The sequence below is a fragment of the Oncorhynchus clarkii genome, chromosome 4, assembly GCF_045791955.1.
Source record: "Oncorhynchus clarkii lewisi isolate Uvic-CL-2024 chromosome 4, UVic_Ocla_1.0, whole genome shotgun sequence".
Lineage (NCBI taxonomy): Eukaryota > Metazoa > Chordata > Actinopteri > Salmoniformes > Salmonidae > Oncorhynchus > Oncorhynchus clarkii.
This window is the reverse complement of record NC_092150.1, coordinates 54680097-54700452: the sequence shown is the minus strand read 5'-3', so window position 1 is coordinate 54700452 and position 20356 is coordinate 54680097. Positions and strand designations below refer to the sequence as shown.

The window sequence follows — 20356 nt, the reverse complement described above, 5'->3', positions numbered from 1 at the left end:
GAATTATTTCATTATCTTTCAACATTTAAATTAATTTATCATATAGTTAAGAACGCTATAAGGATATGGAAGAAAATAAAACATATTCTACAAGAATCAATCTCACTCCCTAAAAACACAACCTTATGGAACACTCCTTGGATAGCTTTTCAGAAATTATAAATTGGTCCACATGGAAAACTAATGGCATAGAAACCGTAAATAAGGTTACCACATTTAAAATACCCAAATGCGGTAAATTATTTTGCGGGACAGTGAAGCCTACATACATTTTTGGGGGGCACATTCTGCCTAGTTTTTTGGGGACTATTCAGCTAACCATCCTAAAGTCTCATAAGAAATTAGGTAGAGCAAGTAATGTTATACTATTTGGTTATGTATTGTAGAATACAAATTAAATATTATGTGATCTTTTAAGATCTTACATTGATTCAGCTTTGGTCTTACTTTACTAAACGAGCACCGTGAGAAGTGGCGCTTGCGCTCCACCAGTACACCACCCCTGCACCTGCTGCACCGAACGAGCTAATTGATCCACACCTAGTTTACTCTTCTGCCTCGTGCAAAATTTGGTGATACAGAAACGAGAGACCACGTGTGAAAATCTGGGAATATTTGGCCAAGGAAACTTTGCTGGTTGGTCTAAGCTCTCATCGAATGAAAAACTGTTAGGAAGGGAGATTTAAAATGGGATTGAGTGAAGTACCTGCACATATAATGTTCAATGAGCAACTAATGAGCATGGAGAGACTCAAGTATGACATCATTACCTTATATCTTTTAGTCTAATATTTTAGTCTAATATAGCTTAAGAACAAATTCTTATTTTCAATGATGGCCTAGGACAAGTGGGTTTAACTGCCTGTTCGGGGGCAGAACGACAGATTTGTTAGCTCGGGAATTTGAACTTGCAACCTTCTGGTTACTAGTCCAACGCTCTAACCACTAGGCTACCCTTCCACACCCGCGTGTAGTGAGATACCCAATGGGCTGGACGATTCTCTTCTCAGCACTAATTTTGAAAAAACCCATACTAAAAACTTGGAAATCAATCATCAATAACACAATTGAAAAATCAAATGATTTATTATTTAAATATTTAAATTACATGGGCAACCAAGAAAAATGAATCTGTACAATTTAAGGTCAAGTGGCTAACAATAACACCTTGATCACACTGACAGCATTATTACGCAAAATGGTAAGCAGCATCATCTGGATATGTCTGCAACAAAAGTACAACATTCACCTTCTGCTACTATTTCTGTCAAGCCGTCTAAGTGTACAGTTTGACACATACATTAGAATAATCAATTGTATGCACCACACAGAATGCACTATAACTGCCTCTGCAATGCAATGATGCAAGGCAAACGGAAATAAATGTACTACTGGTGTACCAAAATGCAAGGACGCAGTTGGTGTGATCGAGGGTAAGGCTGGGATTAGAGATGGGGGTGTGAGCACGCGGGTGTGGGCAGATGAGATGTAGCTTTTGTGTGCGACTGTAAGTTGTTGTTCGTCTGTATAAGTTCCCATTTGGAGTGTAATAAAAAATATTATATATACAGTACCAGTCAAAAGTTTGGACACACCTACTCATTGCAGGGTCCTACATGGTAGAATAATAGTGAAGACATCAAAACACATGGAATCATGGAGTAACCAAAAAAATGTTTAACAAATCAAAATATATTTTAAATTTGAGATTCTTCAAAGTAGCTACCCTTTGCATTGATTACAGCTTTGGACACTCTTGCATTCTCTCAACCAGCTTCACATGGTAGTCACCTGGAATGCATTTCAATTAATAGGTGTGCCTTGTTAAAAGTTAATTTGTGGAATTTCTTTCCTTCTTAATGCCTTTCAGCCAATCAGTTGTTGTCACAAGGCAGGGGTGGTATACAGAAAATAGCCCTATTTGGTAAAAGACCAAGTCAATATTATGGAACAGCTCAAATAAGCAAGGAGAAATGACACTCCATCATTACTTTAAGACATGAAGGTCAATCAATCTGGAAAATGTCAAGAACTTTGAAAGTTTCTTCAAAGCAAATCAAAGGAAACTTTTTGTCACATGCGCTGTATACAACCTTACCTTGAAATGCTTACTTACAAGCCCCAACTGCAGTTCAAGAGAGAGTTAAGAAAATATTTACCAAAGAAACTGAAGTAAAAAGGGGTACCAAGTCAGTGTGCGGGGGTACAGGTAAGTCCTAGGTAGGGGTGAAGTGACTATGCATAGATAATAAACAGTGAGTAGCAAAAGTGTACAAAACAAATAGAGAGGGGGGGTCAATGTAAATAGTCCAATGACCATTTGTTTAATTGTTCAGCAGTCTTATGGCTTGGGGGTAGAAACTGTTAAGGAGCCTTTTGGTCCTAGACTTGACGCTCCGGTACCACTTGCCGTGCAGTAGCAAAGCAAACAATCTGACTTGGGTGACTGGAGTCTGAAAATGTTTTTGGCTTTCCTCTGACACCACCTAGTATATAGGTCCTGGATGGCAGAAAGCTTGGCCCCAGTGATGTACTGGGCCGTACGTGTTACCCTCTGTAGCACCTTACGGTTAGATGCTGAGGAGTTGCCACCTCGGGCGATGATGCAACCTGTCAGGATGGTGTAGCTGTAGAACCTTTTGAGGATCTGGGGACACATGCCAAATCTTTTTAGTCTCCTGAGGGGGAAAAAGTGTTGTCATGCCTTAACGACTGTCTTGGTGTGTTTGAACCATGAAAGTTCGCTGGTGATGTGGACACCAAAGAACTTGAAACTCTCGACCCACTGGACTACAGTCCCGTCGATGTTAATGGGGGCCTGTTCGGCCCACATTTTCCTGTAGTCCACGATCAGCTCCTTTGCTTGCTCACATTGAGGGAGAGATTGAAGGACCCCAGTATTAAGGGTCAGCGTGGACCCCCACCTGGGGTCCTTAGCTTAGTGATGAGCTTTGTGGGCACTATGATGTTGAACGCTGAGCTGTAGTCAATGAACAGCATTCTCGCATAAGTGTTGCATTTGTCCGGATGGGAAAGGGCAGTGTGCAGTGCGATTGAGATTGCGTCATCTGTGGATCTGTTGGGGTGGTATGCGAATTGGGTGGGTCTAGGGTATCCGGGAGGATACTGTTGATGAGGGCCATGACCAGCCTTTCAAATCACTTAATGGCTACTGACGTGAGTGCTATGGGGCAGTTATCATTTAGGCAGGTTACCTTCGCTTTCTTGGGCACAGGGGCTATAGTGGTATGCTTGAAACATTTAGGTATTACAGACTCGGTCAGGAAGAGGTTGAAAAGTGAAGACACTTGCCAGTTTCTCAGCGCATGCTTTGAGAACACGTCCTGGTCGTCTGTCTGGCCCCGTGGCTTTATGAATGTTGACCTGTTTAAAGGTCTTGCGTTATCACACAGTCGTCCAGAACAACTGGTGCTCTCATGCATGCTTCAGTGTTGCTTGCCTCGAAGCGTGCATAAAAGGCATTTAGCTCATCTGGAAGGCTCACATCACTGGGCAACTCGCGTCTGGGTTTCCATTTTTAGTCTGTAATAGTTTTCAAGCCCTGCCACATCCCACAATGTCAGAGCCAGTGTAGTAGGATTCAATCTTAATCCTTCATTGACGCTTTGCTTGTTTGATGGTTTGTCTGAGAGCGTAGCGGGATTTCAAATAAGCGTCCGGATTAGGGTCCCGCTCCTTGAAAGCGGCAGCTCTAGCCTTTAGCTCGATGTTGATTTTGCCTTTAATCCATGGTTTCTGGTTTGAATATGTACACCACTGTTCAAAGTATGGTGCCACATAGAAACATCCTTCTTTTTGAAAGAAAATCCCATTTTTTGTCCATTTCAATAACATAAAATTGATCAGTACTACAATTGTTAGTGTTGTAAATGACTATTGTAGCTGGAAACCGATGATTTTTAATGAAGTATCTACATAGGCGTACAGAGGCCCATTATCAGCCCCCATCACTCCTGTGTTCCAATGGCACATTGTGTTAGCTAATCCAAGTTTATCATTTTTAAAGGCTAATTGACATTAGAAAACCCTTTTGCAATTAATGATTAAAGATGCAATAAAACTGTCCTTTAAACTAGTTGAATATCTGGAGCATTAGCATTTGTGTGTTTGACTACAGGCTCAAAATGGCTAGAAACAAATAACTTTCTTCTGAAACTCGTCAGTCCATTCTTGTTCTGAGAAATGAAGGCTATTCCATGCGAGAAATTGACAAGAAACTGAAGATCTCATACAACGCTGTGTACTACTCACTTTACAAACTGGCTCTAACCAGAATAGAAAGAGGAGTGGGAGTCCCTAGTGCACAAATGAGCAAGAGGACATGTACATTAGTGTCTAGTTTGAGAAACAGATGCCACACAAGTCCTCAATTGGCAGCTTTCTAAATAGAACACCAGTCTCAACGTCAACAGTGAAGAGGCGACTCCGGGATGCTGGATGAAGGATGAGTTTGCAAAGAAAAAGCCATATCTCACACTGGCCAATAAAAATAAAAGATTTACATGGGCAAAAGAACATGGACACTGGACAGAGGAACTTTGCCTAGAAGTCCAGCATCCCGGAGTCGCTCCTTCAGTGTTGACGTTGTGACTTGCAGGTACTATTTAATGAAGCTGCCAGTTGAGGACCTCTGATTTTTGGTTCCAACCGCCATGTCTTTGTGAGACACAGAGTAGGTGAACGGATGATCTCCACATGTGCGGTTCCCATCAGGGAGCATGGAGGTGTGATGGTGTGGGGGTGCTTGCTGATGACACTTTCTGTGATTTATTTAGAATTCAAGGCACACTTAACCAGCATAGCTACCACAGCATTCTGCAGCGACACGACATCCCATCTGGTTTGAGCTTAGTGGGACTATCATTTGTTTTTCAACAGGACAATGACCCAAAACACACCTCTAGGCTGTGTAAGGTCTATTTGACCAAGAAGGAGAGAGATGGAGTGCTGCATCAGATGACCTGGCGTCCACGATCACCCGACCTCAACCCAATTGAGATGGGATGAGTTGGACCGCAGAGTGAAGGAAAAGCTGCCCACAAGTGCTCAGTATATGTGGGAACTCCTTCAAGACTTTTGTATTGCATTCCTCATGAAGCTGGTTGAGAGAATGCCAAGAGTGTGCAAAGTTGTAATCAAGGCAAAGGGTGGCTCTGCCCCACCTGCTCTGAATGACAGGTCCCCACTGCATGAGAGCCAGTTTCATCATAGCGCTTGATGTTTTTTTGCGACTGAACTTGAAGAAACTTTAACATTTCTTGAAATCTTCCGCATTGACTGATATGCATGTTTTAATGTAATGGTGGATTTTTATTTAATTTTTGCTTTTTTGAGCTGTTCTTGCCATAATATGAACTTGGTCTTTTACCAAATAGGGCTATTTCTTTGTACCACCCCTACCATGTCTCAACACAACTGATTGGCTCAAACGCATTAGGAAAGAAATTCCACAAATTAACTTTTAACAAGGCACACCTGTTAATTGAAATGCATTCCAGGTGACTACCTCGTGAAGCTGGTTGAGAGAATGCCAAGAGTGTGCAAAGCTGTCATCAAGGCAAAGGGTGGCTACTTTGTAGAATCTCAAAATAAAATATATTTTGACTTATTCTATAATATAAAAAATAGTTCAAATAAAGACCCTGAAATGAGTTGGTGTGTCCAAACTGTTGACTTGTCCTTTATATAAAAATAATAATTAAGTATCAAGCATGAATCGGGCTATTATTTTATTTTAGGATCTTTTTGCTTTGGATATGGAGCCGTATCGGTACAGCGGAGTCAACCTGACGGGTTTCCGGATCCTAAACACTGAAAACTCTCAGGTGTCATCGATCATCGAGAAGTGGTCCATGGAACGCCTTCAAGCCCCACCCAAAGCGGACTCAGGCCTCCTGGACGGATTCATGACGGTACGGTTCAAACTGCTCATGGCTCTGTTATGCTGTGCATGCACAAACATGTTTATTGCGGTACTTAATCAACTTATATTGCTACATTTCTGGGATTTTTCTAGTACACACACTTTGTAAAGCCATTGTGTATGGAATGGTCAGTTTATATGAAATGTGAAATATGACAATGTAAGGAGAGAGTTACTTTTATGGGTAACAGGGCAGGATAGCCAGGGCTTTAGTCCAGGTGAGAGGCTCTCTGGGAGGGCACCAAGGTTGGGAAGTAATCCCGTCTGGAGCTTTGGGGCTGAAGCTCCTGGGTCTAAATGCGCTCTAATGAGACGATGTGGCTGGTAATGGACGTTTATCTGCACTCCTTCACTCGCCTCCTCTATCCGCTGGGAACCCTGCCAAAATATGACAATCTGTCAGTGTAAGGAGAGAGAGAGAGAGAGAGAGCAAATTGGACGGTAATGATGGGCTCTACTTTTTTTTTCGGGGTGCCATCCAAAAAAAGCCAGCAACGGTGAGGTAATTTGAAAGTGGAAAAAAAGAAGTGGAGCCCAGGCATGGTCATTCAAGGTCTTTCTCTGTATTTATTTGTCTGAAACAGCCAATTACTTAATTTCACTAGCATGATATGAAGTCCCTGGGGAGATGTGTGCCTGTGTTTTTCTGTTTGGTATCTCTTTCCTCTGTCTGGGTACAGGATGGCAGTAGATCCATGGTGAATCTTTAGAGATCCAGAAGCAGAAAGCAATAACACAGTGTCAGAAACTGAAATGTATGCTTGTGAACTGGAATTTTAGTCTTACCCTTATCTTGCTTACTTATGGTTGTGCAATGTGATATCATGTCATACTGTAGTTCTCTGTTGTCATGGAAGCTGCAACCCCTAAACTAGAGCACATGCATGTCAAACACTGTCTGTGTGCTTATTCAAAGCAAAGACACTGTAGGCTCTACAAGTATCCTTTCAATCTTATCCAAAGCACATTTAGCTGCATTCATTCGGGTCATTCATGCGGGAATCTGCTCTGATGTCTTGCCAGAGAAAGACCCATAGGCACATAAGGAAGCATACCACCCCTAAAGCAATTCCCCTAGGCGTATACCCAAGATAAAACAACAACGCTGTTATTCATGTATGCAAGGATTAAAGTTGCCACACCTAGTTAGAGTAATTTTTATCCTACAGCAAAAAGTATTGTTTAGGTTCATTCACGAAGGCTGACGCAGGCTGCTAATACATATTAAGCAATTGAGGGTGGGAACATTGTGGTAATTTCCACATGTAGCTGAGAAATAACAAAAAATAGGGCACTATTAGCCCATACAAATGCATTGAATAACAGATTCACTACATGGAGCAACAAAAATCTAAACAAAGTTTGTTCTGAAGTGTCTCTTATATCTGAGAGATATAAGAAAGATCTGGATTCTTTGTTTTATTTTTTTTACATGTATTTAACCCCTTATTTTTTGACTCAAAACAGTCTCCATATATATTTCCATACATTATTTCAACTGTTACCGGGGGACCTTCAGACAAGTCTTGTGAGTTCCATGGTTGTCCTAGAGCAAAACAACCAACATGTTAGAGAGAGTCTCACCTTTCCACTGAGGGGTCATATTAGTGTGTAGCCCAAACTGCTACAGACAGAAGTTGGCAGATCGGCTGTACCGACTTCAGACGAGTCCCAAGACGTTTATGGGGGTCGTCGAGCCAAACCGTTCGGACACTACATACAGTGGGGCAAAAAAGTATTTAGTCAGCCACCAATTGTGCAAGTTCTCCCACTTAAAAAGATGAGAGGCCTGTAATTTTCATCATAGGTACACTTCAACTATGACAGACAAAATGAGAGAAAAAAAAAGACAGAATCACATTGTAGGATTTTTAATGAAATTATTTGCAAATTATGGTGGAAAATAAGTATTTTGTCAATAACAACAGTTTATCTCAATACGTTGTTATATACCCTTTTATACGTTGTTATATACCCAAATCCAAACCTTTCAAAAATATAAACATCTACCTATTTTTTTCTTTGTTCGGTCCTTGGAAATAACATCCTTTCAGTGTTACATATTTTTATTCCCCCCCCCCCCCCAAAAAAAAATAGGAATAGAATAGGATTGGAAAAGGTGTTCTAAAATCAATAGCACTTTCTAGTGTGTGGCCAGTAGCCTTCTGTCATCTTGAAGGGAATCAGTAAATTAGGAACGAACCGAAGGAAATGTACAGAACAAACTTGTATGACCTTCCAAAGTATCCCTAGCATGTCTTGTTCCATCTCCAGAATCCAGAGCGTCAAGCCTCCCTAACGCTTCTCTATATCCAGTGACCAGTTTTGTAGCAGATGGTTGCCAGGACAACACCATCCCAGAGTCACCTTCTGGTGTCATGGCTGATTGATAGACTGACTATAGACGTCCTCCTCATTCTGTTTCAGTCTCAGTAAAACATGCAGATATGCATGCAGTGTTTGGCTCACTATACTGGCCCCTGAATTGATGCAGTATATACTGTATAATCACATGAATGCTGAGTTCTCTGGGTTAGTCCAACAGTGTGTGAATAAACTCTGTATAATAAACTGTGTGTATACTGTGTGTGTTTCCCTCAGCCAGGACAAGAAGCCCACACACAAAAGCGAATTAGAGCATACACACACACTTTGTTTGGCAGATTGTCATGTTTTGATATTTATGACATGTATGAATGCATAATAAGAGCAGGGATCATAATTACACCAACTCGTGTGTGTGCGCGGGCATGTGTGGGTCCGTGTGCATGTGTGCGTGCACATGCATGCAGGTAGGGATATGAATTAAACCAACTTGTGTGTTTTGGGTGGGTGTTTGTGTGTGTTTATGAATGCAGGTATGTGTTGGTGAATGCGTGTGTGCCTGTATATGCGTGTGTGTTTGTACTGTATATGTGTGTATACTTCATCCTACAGCAACTGTTAGTGTTCCTCAGTGCTCTCGACCCTAAAGTCACAGTGTAGCTAAACAACACAGACATGTGCACCATGCTAACGAGGTGAAACGCTTAACAGGCTAAATGACTACAATAAAACCACACCTGGCCACACCACATCTATAAAAACCTGTCAAAAACATTGTAAAATTTAGCACACACATACATTGCATTGGCCAATAACTGTAAAAATGTCGTATTGACACAACACGATAGAGTAAACATCTCTCCTTTTCGTGACTGTGTGTGCGTTCCACCAGAGTATAGAGAAACTACAGCTATAGCGCCTCATCCAGTGCCTCCAGTACAGTAAACACAGATGGTAGGAGGGAGGGCGCTAGCTGGGGAGAACAAGCTCTCCTCCCAGTATTAACAAGCCCTGCTGGGACCAGAGGAAAAGGAGGGAAGGAGAACCACCCACACAGTGAGAGATGGAGGAACCTGCTCTATATGGCATCCACAGCTACAGCCACAGTCACGCTCTGATTAGCAGCGTTAACCTGAATCAAGCTGGAGGTTTGATATGGAGGTAGATTGCAGACAAAATATTGCTGAAGAAAAATTGCAAATGAATCCACCATCGTTTGGTGAGGGAGGAGGAAGAGGAGGAGATGGGATATACTGGATTTTACATCTACTCAATGCCAAGCAGGGGGAGATGTTCCCCCAGCACGAGGTGTCCTCGGGCGGGGAAGGACTTGGCACAGACCCTACCCTACCTGGAACTTACATGGCTAGATTCTGGCATCCATACTCTCCATCCTTCCGTGCAAGGCCTTGGGCCCTCATGCAGCAACAGTTTACTGAATGGGGAAATGTAACGGAGCACTCCTGTTGCCATGGCAACCCACGCTCGGTTGATCTGAGTCCGACCCAAGCCCACCCTCTGTCAGGCTAGAAAACAAGCGACAGCTTTGCGGACTGTGATGTGTGCTTTGGATCTTTTAGCTGGACTGGCGTGGTTCTTTGCGGCCATCACGGTTCCTGTGATGTGTGCTTTGGATCTTTTAGCTGGACTGGCGGTGTTCTTTGCGGCCATTACGGTTCCTGTGATGTGTGCTTTGGATCTTTTAGCTGGACTGGCGGGGTTCTTTGCGGCCATTACGGTTCCTGTGATGTGTGCTTTGGATCTTTTAGCTGGACTGGCGGGGTTCTTTGCGGCCATTACGGTTCCTGTGATGTGGCTCCTTTTAAAGCGAATTACTACAGAGTGCAGACACACTCTGCCCTGTGCTGGGCGCCGCCAGCTGGGCTTGGCAGAGCATTGACGTTATTGGCGGCACACGCACCTCACTCCAGAGAACCTTTGTGTGACAGAGAACACAGCGAGAGAGACCTTAGTCAAAGCAAAAAGGTGTTAAAAAATAGAGTATCAGAGAGAATCCTAAGCATCCCCCCTTGCTTCACACACACAGACACACACATCTCAAAAAGACTATATGAGGAGAGTCATCCTGCTTGTTTAAAGAAGAGTGGTCGTGTGTGTTAGGTCTACAGCGACTGGTCTAGAGCCGTCATCAGCTCAGAAGCACACAGTCACCCACTGACAGTCCTGACCCTCTTCTTTTTCCATCCCTCTCGCCTTAGCAGTTAAGAGCGTTGGACCAGTAACCGAAATGTCGCTGGTTTGAATCCCCAAGCCGGCAAGGTGGAAACATCTGTTCTGCCCTCCTGCAAGACAGTTAACCCCCAACAACCAACTGCTCCATGGTCGACTATGATGCGGACATCGATTAAAGCAGCCTCCCGCACCTCTCTGATTCAGAGGGGTTGGGTTAAATGTGGAAGACATTTCGGTTGAATGCATTCAGTTGTGCAACTGAATGAATTCCCTTTCTTCTCTCACCACCCATAGGAGCAGCCAGTGTTGTCTCTCATGGACTCGTCAGAGTCACTGTCCATGACAATGATGAGTATACTGCTTTCCCGGGCCCAAATCCTCATCATTTGCGAGAAGAGAAGACAGAAGAAAAGGGGGCGGAGGTTGGGCTGCCTTCTGAGAATTTGTAGGTGAGTGAGTAAACCCCCACTGCCATCTGTTCTATTGGCAAACATGCGATAATTGGAAAATAAAATCGATGACCTACAAGCAAGATTAAACTACCAAAGGGACATTAAAAACTGTAATATCTTATGTTTCACCGAGTCATGGCTGAACGACAACATGAATATCGTACAACTGGTGGGTTATACACTGTGTCGGCAGGATAGAAAAGCAGCCTCTGGTATGACAAGGGGTGGTGGTCTATGTATATTTGTAAACAACAGCTGGTGCACAATATCTAAGGAAGACTCAAGGTTTTGCTCGCCTGAGGTAGAGTATCTCATGGTAAGCAGTAGACCGCACCATATACCTAGAGTTTTCATCTGTATTTTTCGCAGCTGTCTACATGCCACCACAGGCTGATGCTGGCACTAAGACCGCACTCAATGAGCTGTATATCGCCATAAGAAAACAGGAAAACGCTCATCCAGAAGCGCCGCTCCTAGGCGCCGCTCCCACCTTTACTCCACACACAGAGACACTTACAAAGCTCTCCCTCGCCCTCCATTTGGCAAATCTGACCATAATTCTATCCTCCTGATTCCTGCCTACAAGCAAAAATGAAAGCAGGAAGCACCAGTGACTCAGTCAATAAAGAAGTGGTCAGATGAAGCAGATATTAAGCTACAGGACTGTTTTGCTAGCACAGACTGAAAATATTTTACTTTTATTTGTTATTCGTATTTTATTTAGGTAATTCATTTTTAAACTGCATTGTTGGTTAAGGGCTTGTAAGTAAGCATTTCACTGTAAGTAAGCATTTCACTGTAAGTAAGCATTTCACTGTAAGTAAGCATTTCACTGTAAGTAAGCATACCTGCTGTATTCGGCACATCTGACACATAAACATTTATTTGATTTGATTTAAGCACCTGCTAACTTCGCTAGGCTAGCATGGAAGGGAGGTTGCATGGTTAAATGCCCTCTTAATCAGAGACAGGCTGAGCAGCATAATGCTAATTGGACAAAGGCCGCGGAAGTGGGCATCACTGCCAAATAACGCACTGTCCCCGGAAGGGACTGGAAACGAGCTCTGAAATCTGGCAAGCCCCTTTGTCTAACTCAGTCGAATGAATGAACAAGCGAGCGAACGAAAAAACACATGAGCTCTGTTCCTCAATGCCGATCTTCGATTCACTCTCCCACAAAGTGCTCTCCCTCTTCTCTCTCTTAATCTGTCTATCAAAATGTATAATTTTATTCTCTTCCTTTTGCGCTCTTCCTCTCATTCTTCCAGGTAAAATATTGTTTTTTCCCCCTGGGTTGCTCAATGAAGGGGCTGCTTATCCTTGATTCCCTATGCATCACATCAGTAAGCAAAAGGGAAGAACTAATTTCAGGTGGCAAAAGCAAAGAACTAATTTAAGTAAGCAAACACTGCTCTGTTACGGCATGTGGAAATACAATGTGATGAAGGGGTTATGCAACAGAAAAGGAGATGGCCTTCTCATCCACACGCTCTCACATTCAGCCTTGAGCTCAGTTAAAAAGAGAGAGAGGATGGGGGGAGAGAGAAATAGAGTGGGAATGGAGATAGACTGGGTAGAGAAAGGGAGGGAGAGAAGAAGAGAGAGAGAGCAGGAGACAGGTAGTGAGAGAATGAAAGAGAATTAAGCAAAAGAAGGGGAGAAGAGAAAAAGGGTGATTTTTGCCCCCCCCCAAAAAAAAATACTTCCTGTCACCCCGGGGCTGTTTCCCGCCGAAACAATCTACCAGAGCCAATGGAGAGAGAGCTCTCGTCTTCTCTCTTATCTGAAACAGCTCTGACATTCTCCATAGTTCACATTCATCATAAGATTTACGTCACATCAACGGTCTTTTGATGGTCAGAAAAACAGCATGCTACAGTACTGTATGTACTTAGAGAACCATCAAGTCTCAGCAAGGAAATGTCACGTGACATGTTTGGAAATAGAATAGGGGTAGAAATAGATAAGACCTAGAGAATATTCTACTCTTTATATTTACTTACTATGTAATTATGATGTACTTACGAGAGAACCATCAAGTCTCTGCAAGGAAATGTACAGTGACATGTTTAGAAATAACTATTCTAGAATAGACATAGAAATTGATAAACTAGATAATATTTTTCTCATAACGAAGATTGTCAAGAAATGTCACTGTCACAAAATATATACTATATACTGAGTATACAAAACATTAAGAACACCTGCTCTTTCCATGACAAAGACTGACCAGGTGAATCCAGGTGAAAGCTATGATCCCTTATTGTTATCACTTGTTAATTCCACTTCAAATCAGTGTAGATGAAGGAGAGGAGAAGGGTTAAAGAATCATTGTTTAAATCCACTTCAATCAGTGTAGATGGAGAGGAGACAGGTTAAAGAATCATTGTTTAAATCCACTTCAATCAGTGTAGATGAAGGAGAGGAGACGGGTTAAAGAATCATTGTTTAAATCCACTTCAATCAGTGTAGATGAAGGAGAGGAGACGGGTTAAAGAATCATTGTTTAAATCCACTTCAATCAGTGTAGATGAAGGAGAGGAGACGGGTTAAAGAATCATTGTTTAAATCCACTTCAATCAGTGTAGATGAAGGAGAGGAGACTGGTTAAAGAATCATTGTTTAAATCCACTTCAATGAGTGTCGATGAAGGAGAGGAGACGGGTTAAAGAATCATTGTTTAAGTCTTGATACAACTAAAACATGGATTGTGTATGTGGGACATTCAGAGGGTGAATGGGCAAGACAAACGATAGTAGGTTTGTGTCAAGAACTGTAGTGCTGCTGAGCTTTTCACACTCAACAGTTCCTTTTGTGTATCAACAATGGTCCACAACCCAAAAGGACATCCAGCACCCTTGACACAACTATGGGAAGCATTGGAGTCTCTGTAACGATCGTCATGGGATGAAGGAGTGGACCAAATCGCAGCATCGTAAGTGTTCATGATAAATGTAATACTCAAAACACTCAAACAAAATAACAGCGGGAAAACCGAAACAGTTCTGTCAGGTGCAGACACTAAACAGAAAAAAACTACCCACAAAACCCAAACGAAAAAGGACAACTTATATATGATCCCCAATCAGAGACAATGATAGACAGCTGCCTCTGATTGGGAACGACACCAACATAGAAATAAAAAAAACTAGAATCCCACTCTAGTCACCCTGGCCTAACCAAAAAAGAGAATAAAAACCTCTATGGCCAGGGTGTGACAGACTCCTTCTTTTGGAGTCCATGGCGGGCTTAATGTTTTTTTACACTCAGTGTATGTGGTCGTATATAAAAGGGGTGGTGCAAATCAATATATGGAAGGTGTTCTAAATGTTTGGTGTGCTGTGTGCATAGAAATGGGTAAACCAGACACAATTCTACTTATTGGGAAAACTGTTCCCCTCGTTTTCATCACACTACTTGTCCAGGAGCTACTGTATATGCTAAGGGGACAGCGATGTTTACCGAACACCTTCCAATAATAATAATAATCCCCATATTATTATAATGAGCCACTTTCCCCCTTCCTGCCTCTTCTATGCACTCACTTGTTTACGTTTCCCCTGTACAAAGTAATATATGGTGTTGAGTGTACACTCACTTCCCTCCGAGGCAGTAGCTAGCTGGTGAGTCAGGGTGGATAGCAGGTCACCAATAATGTCATTAGTGTTAAAGGGATATTTTGGGATTTTGGCAATGAAACCGTTTATCTACTTCCCCAGAGTCAAATTAACTAGTGGATACCATTTTATGTCTCTGCGTTGAATTTGAAGGACGTTTCTAACTAGCATTATAGCAATTGCAAGCATGCGAGCTGTTCCTTTAGACTTCCAGTCATTTTGCTGATGCTAAATTTATGCTTTACCCAGTTTTGATACACCTGTACTGACCTTTTCTTCTGGATGAACAATGGGGTGAACAGGCAGTGGCTAGGGTGGTTGATGTCCTTGATGATCTTTTTGGCCTTCCTGTGACATCGGGTGCTGTAGGTGTCCTGGAGGGCAGGTAGTTTGCCCCCAGTAATGCGCTGGCCTGACCGCACCACCAAGGAGAGCCTTGCAGTTGCGCGCGGTGCAGTTGCCGTACCAGGCTGTGATACAGCCCGAAAGGATGCATTCAATTGTGCATCTGTAGAAATGTGTGAGGGTCTTTAGCCTCCTGAGGTTGAAGAGGCTCTGTTGCGCCTTCTTCACCACACTGTCTGTGTGGTTGGTCCATTTCAGTATGTCAGTGATGTGTACCCCAATAACCTTGAAGCTTTCCACCTTCTCCACTGCGGTCCCGTCAATGTAGATGGGGGGGTGAACCCTCTGCTGTTTCCTGAAGTCCACGATCACCTCCTTTGTTTTGTTGACGTTGAGTGAGGGGTTGTTTTCCAGGCACCACACTCCCAGAGCCTTCACCTCCTCCCTGTAGACTGTCTCATCATCGTTGATAATCAAGCCTACTACTGTTGTGTTGTCTGCAAACTTGATGATTGAGTTGGAGGCGTGCTTGGCCATGCAGTCATTGGTGAACAGGGAGTACAGGAGAGGGCTGAGCAAGCACTCTTGTGGGGCCGCAGTGTTGAAGATCAGCGGAGTGGAGGTGATGTTTCCTACCTTCACCACCTGGGGGCGGCCGTCAGGAAGTCCTGGACCCAGTTGCACAGGGCAGGGTTCAGACCCAGGGCATCGAGCTTAATGATGAGCTTGGAGGGTACTATGGTGTTGATTGCTGAGCTACAGTCAATAAACAGCATTCTTACATAGGCATTCCTCTTGTCCAGATGAGGATACGGCAGTGTGCAGGGTGCTTGCGATTGCATCGTCTATGGATCTATTGGGGCGGTAAGCAAATTGAAGTGGGTCTAGGGTGTCAGGTAAGGAAGAGGTGATATGGTCCTTGACTAGTTTTTCAAAGCACTTCATGATTACAGAGGTGAGTGCTACAGGCGATAGTCATTAAGTTCAGTTACATTTTCCTTCTGGGTAAAGGAACAATGTTGGCCATCTTGAGCATGTGGGGACAGCAGACTGGGATAGGGAGAGATTGACTATGCCCGTAAACACACCAGCCAGCTGGTCTGTGCATGCTCTGAGGATGCGGCTAGGGGTGCCGTCTGCGCCGGCAGCCTTGCGAGGGTTAACACGTTTAAATGTTCTACTCACATCGGCCACGGAGAAGGAGAGCCCACAGTACTTGGTAGTGGACCGGTGTCGGTGGCACTGTGTTATCCTCAAAGTGTGCGAAGAATGTGTTTAGCCTGTCCAGAAGCAAGACGTCGGTCTCTGCGATGTGGCTGTTTTTCCTTTTGTAGTGCGTGATTGTCTGTATTCCCTGCCACATATGTCTCGTGTCTGAGCCGTTGAATTGCGACTCCACTTTGTCTCTATACTGACATTTAGCTTGTTTGATTGCCTTGCGGAGTGAATAACTGCATTGTTTATATTCTGACATATTACCAGTGACCCAACACAACTACACCAGTTGGAGGGAAGAGGGAATCACCATGAACCCAGAAGTGGAAAAAGTACCCAGACATCATACTTGAGTAAAAGTAAAGATACCTTAATAGAAAATGACTCAAGTAAAAGTGAAAGACACTCAGTAAAATACTACTTGAGCAAAAGTCTAAAAGTATTTGGTTTTCAATATACTTAAGTATCAAAAGTAGAAAATAAATTCCTTATATTAAGCTAATGTTCCTGTTTTTTAACATTTGCGGAGAGCCAGGGGCACACACCAACATTTACATTTACAAACAATGCATTTGTGAGTCTGCGAGATCAGAGACAGTCGGAATGACAAGGGATGTTATTTTGAAAAGTGCATGAATTGGACCATTTTCCTGTCCTGCTAAACATAAAATATGTTTTGGGTGTACTTTTGGATGTCAGGGAAAATGTATGGAGTAAAAAGTACATTATTTCCTTTAGGAATGTAGTGAAGTAAAAGTTGTAAAAAATATAAATAGTAAAGTAAAGTACATATACCCATGAAAACTACTTAGGTAGTACTTTAAATGAGCACTGGCCATATACAGTTACATAAAGTGTCATGGTAGGGTAGGGTGTCATGACAAACAATGGATGCTATGCCCAAATGTAAAGCAAGTGCCATGCTGAGAACTCTGTGGTAATGTTAATGTTTGTGCCCTTAAGTGAAGCCCGCGAAATCAGGTGTTGTAACGTTTGTCGTCAGAAGGAGACCAAGGTGCTGCGTGGTAAGTGTTCATGATTCTTTAATTACTCAGAACACCAAACAAAAACAACAAAAAATAATAACGAACGTCACGTTCTGCAGGCTTCACAGAGCTAACAAAAACCAAGACCCCACAACATAGGTGGGAAAACAGGCTAACTAAGTATGATTCCCTGTCAGAGACAACGATAGACAGCTGCCTCTGATTAGGAACCACCCTTGGCCAAAACCAAAGAAATACAAAACATAGAATGCCCACCCCACATCACACCCTGACCTCGCCAAATAGAGAAATAAAACTCTCTAAGGTCAGGGGACAGTACTGTAAGGACAGTACCCCCCCCCCCCCCCCCCCCCCCAAAAAAGGTGCAGACTCCCAGCCGCAAACTTGAACCTATAGGGGAGGGTCCGGGTGGGCATCCCTTGGCGGCGGCTCCGGTTCGGGGCGTAGCCCCCGCTCCGCCTCTTGCTCCCCCCACCTTGGTGGTGCCTCTGGCCCCGTGCCGGGGACCGTCGCCGCAGGCCCCGTGCCGGGGACCGTCGCCGCAGGCCCCGTGCCGGAGACGGTCGCCGCAGGCCCCGGGCCATGGATCATCACCGGAGGCTGGGATCCGTGGAGCTGGCACAGGATATACTGGGCCGTGGAGCCGCACTGGAGGTCTGGAGCGCAGAGCTGGCACAACCCGTCCTGGCTGGTTGCTCACCCTAGCCCGGCAACTGCGGGGCATTGGCAGAGGACGCACTGGCTGTGAAAGCGCAACAGTGACACTGTGCGTAGAGCCGGCGCAGGATATACTGAGCAGAAGAGGCGCACTGGAGGTCTGGAGCGTAGAGCTGGCACCACCCTTCCTGGCTGGATGCTCACTCTAGCTCGACAAATGCGAGGAGCTGGCACAGAGCGCACCGGGCTGTGCATGCACACCGGTGACACACGGCACAAAGTCGCATAACATGGTGCCTGACTAGTCACTCTCTCCCCACGGTAAGCACGGGGAGTTGGCTCAGGTCTATAACCTGACTCCGCCAATCTCTCCGTGTTATCTCTACCTAAGTATGATTCCCAATCAGAGACAACAATAGACGGCTGCCTCTGATTGGGAACCATACTCGGCCAAAACCAAAGAAATACAAAACATAGAATGCCCACCCCACATCACACCCTCACCAAATAGAGAAATAAAACAGCTCTCTAAGGTCAGGGCGTGACAGGTGTGTTATATTTGCTCTTTACAGAAGGGTATTCCTCAACATCTGAATGACAGAGCTTTTCAGATACAAAACATGGTTACAAAATAGCACGTAATAGCTATGTTTTGATGTATGGGTTGTCACCTGTCAGGGACTGGTCCACATTTTTGCCACCCCCATCTAGCCAGCTAACTATCTGTGTGAGGGTGTTTTCACGTAGTCCTCTTTAAAATAATAATTCTCAGTCCTATTTAAAGTAATCCCTGGGGTAAGAAAAAGCTAAATAACTCAGTTATCTTTGTATTCACACTGCCCGTAACTTTGAATGGGTTTTGAACTTTTGCCAGTTCACTTCACCTGTTTTGTGGTCCGAATCCTCTTTGTGTTCACATTGCGCTCAATGCACTCTGGGTTTTAACAAAGTGCAGGACAAGCCATTCCATCAGAACCTGTTGTCGGACAGCTAGATATACTGTACCTAATTACATTTTGGAAGCTAATAGATTGCATTTTGCTATAATAACATAAATATTGGCAGATATATTGTTTTATTGTGAATATTTCAACTATAAAAAGGGAAAGCGGTATTGAATCCAAAAATCCCATATCGGTCGGGCTCTACTGTATCTATTCACAGTATGTGATATGTATAAACAGTGGTCTAACATGGAGGAGGATGATGCACAACACACACACAGAAGCACACACACACACACAAAGTGACCGTACGTATATACACCAACCGGAAGCCATGGATTACAGGCAACATCTGAGCAAAAGGCAAGAGCTGCGGCATTCAAGGAGTGGGAAACTAATAAGGATGCTTAAAAGAAATCCAGCAATGACCTCCGATGAGCCTTCAAACAGTCAAAAAACTTATACAGAGCTAAGATGGAATCCTACTGACGCTCGACGGATGTGACGCAAACTATCACAGATTATAAAGGGAAATCCAGCCGTGAGCTGCCAGTGAGGCAAGACTCCAGACAAACTAAATTCCTTTATGCTCGTTTCAAGGCAAGCAACACAGAACCATGCAAGAGAGCACCAGTTGCTGCGGATGAATATGTGATCACTGAAAGGGCACAGGGTGAGACCCAGATGCAGACACGGGAGGCAGATGCTTCGAGTCTCTGATTTTTATTAGTATCCAAGGGGGAGGTAAGAGAATGGTCGTGCAGGCAAGACAATTGTCGAGAACACTCAAAAGAACATAACAAGGTCAGAGTCCAGGAGGTACAGCGTGGCAGGCAGGCTTGAGGTCAGGGCAACCAGTATGGTCAGCCAGGCAGGTTCAGAGTCCAGGCAGGCAAGGGTCAAAACCGGGAGAACTAGCAAAAAACAGAAAAGGAAAAAGCAGCAGCACGGAGTAATACGCTGTTTGACTTGACAAGACAAACTGGCACAGACAGACAGGAAACACAGGTATAAGTACCCAGGGGATAATGGGGAAGATGGGAGACACCTGGAGGGGGTGGAGACAAGCACAAGGGCAGGTGAAACAGATCAGGGTGTGACAATCCCGGTCTCTGCACCGGATGTGAGTAAGACCTTTAAACAGGTCAACATTCACAAGGCTGCAAAGCCAGACGGATTGCCAGGACATGTACTCCTCGCATGCTCTGATCAGCTGGCAAGTGTCTTCACTGGCATTTTCAACCTCTCCCTGCCCATGCCTGTAATACCTACATGTTTCAAGCAGACCACCATAGTCCCTGTGACCAAGAATGCTAAGGTAAACTGTCTAAATGACAATCGCCCCGTAGCACAAAGTGCTTTGAAAGGCTGGTCATGGCTCACATCAACACCATCATCCTAGACAGCCTGGACCCACTCCAATTTACATTCCACCCCAACAGACCCACAGACGATGCAATCTCTTTTGGACTCCACACTGCCATCTCCCACCTGGACAAAGGGAACAACTACATGATAATGCTACTCATTGACAACAGCTTAGTGTTAAACACCATAGTGCCCTCCAAGCTCATCACTAAGCTCAGGATTCTGGGATTGAACACCTCCCACGGCAAGTGGATCCTGGACTACCTGACTGGCTGCCCGCAGGTGGTGA

The 20356-nt window shown here is 44.0% G+C and overlaps 1 pseudogene; it reads left to right on the top strand.

The window, feature by feature from the left end:
- LOC139406953 (glutamate receptor ionotropic, kainate 2-like) overlaps positions 1–20356 on the top strand; it is a 189213-nt pseudogene that overhangs the window by 90002 nt on the left and 78855 nt on the right.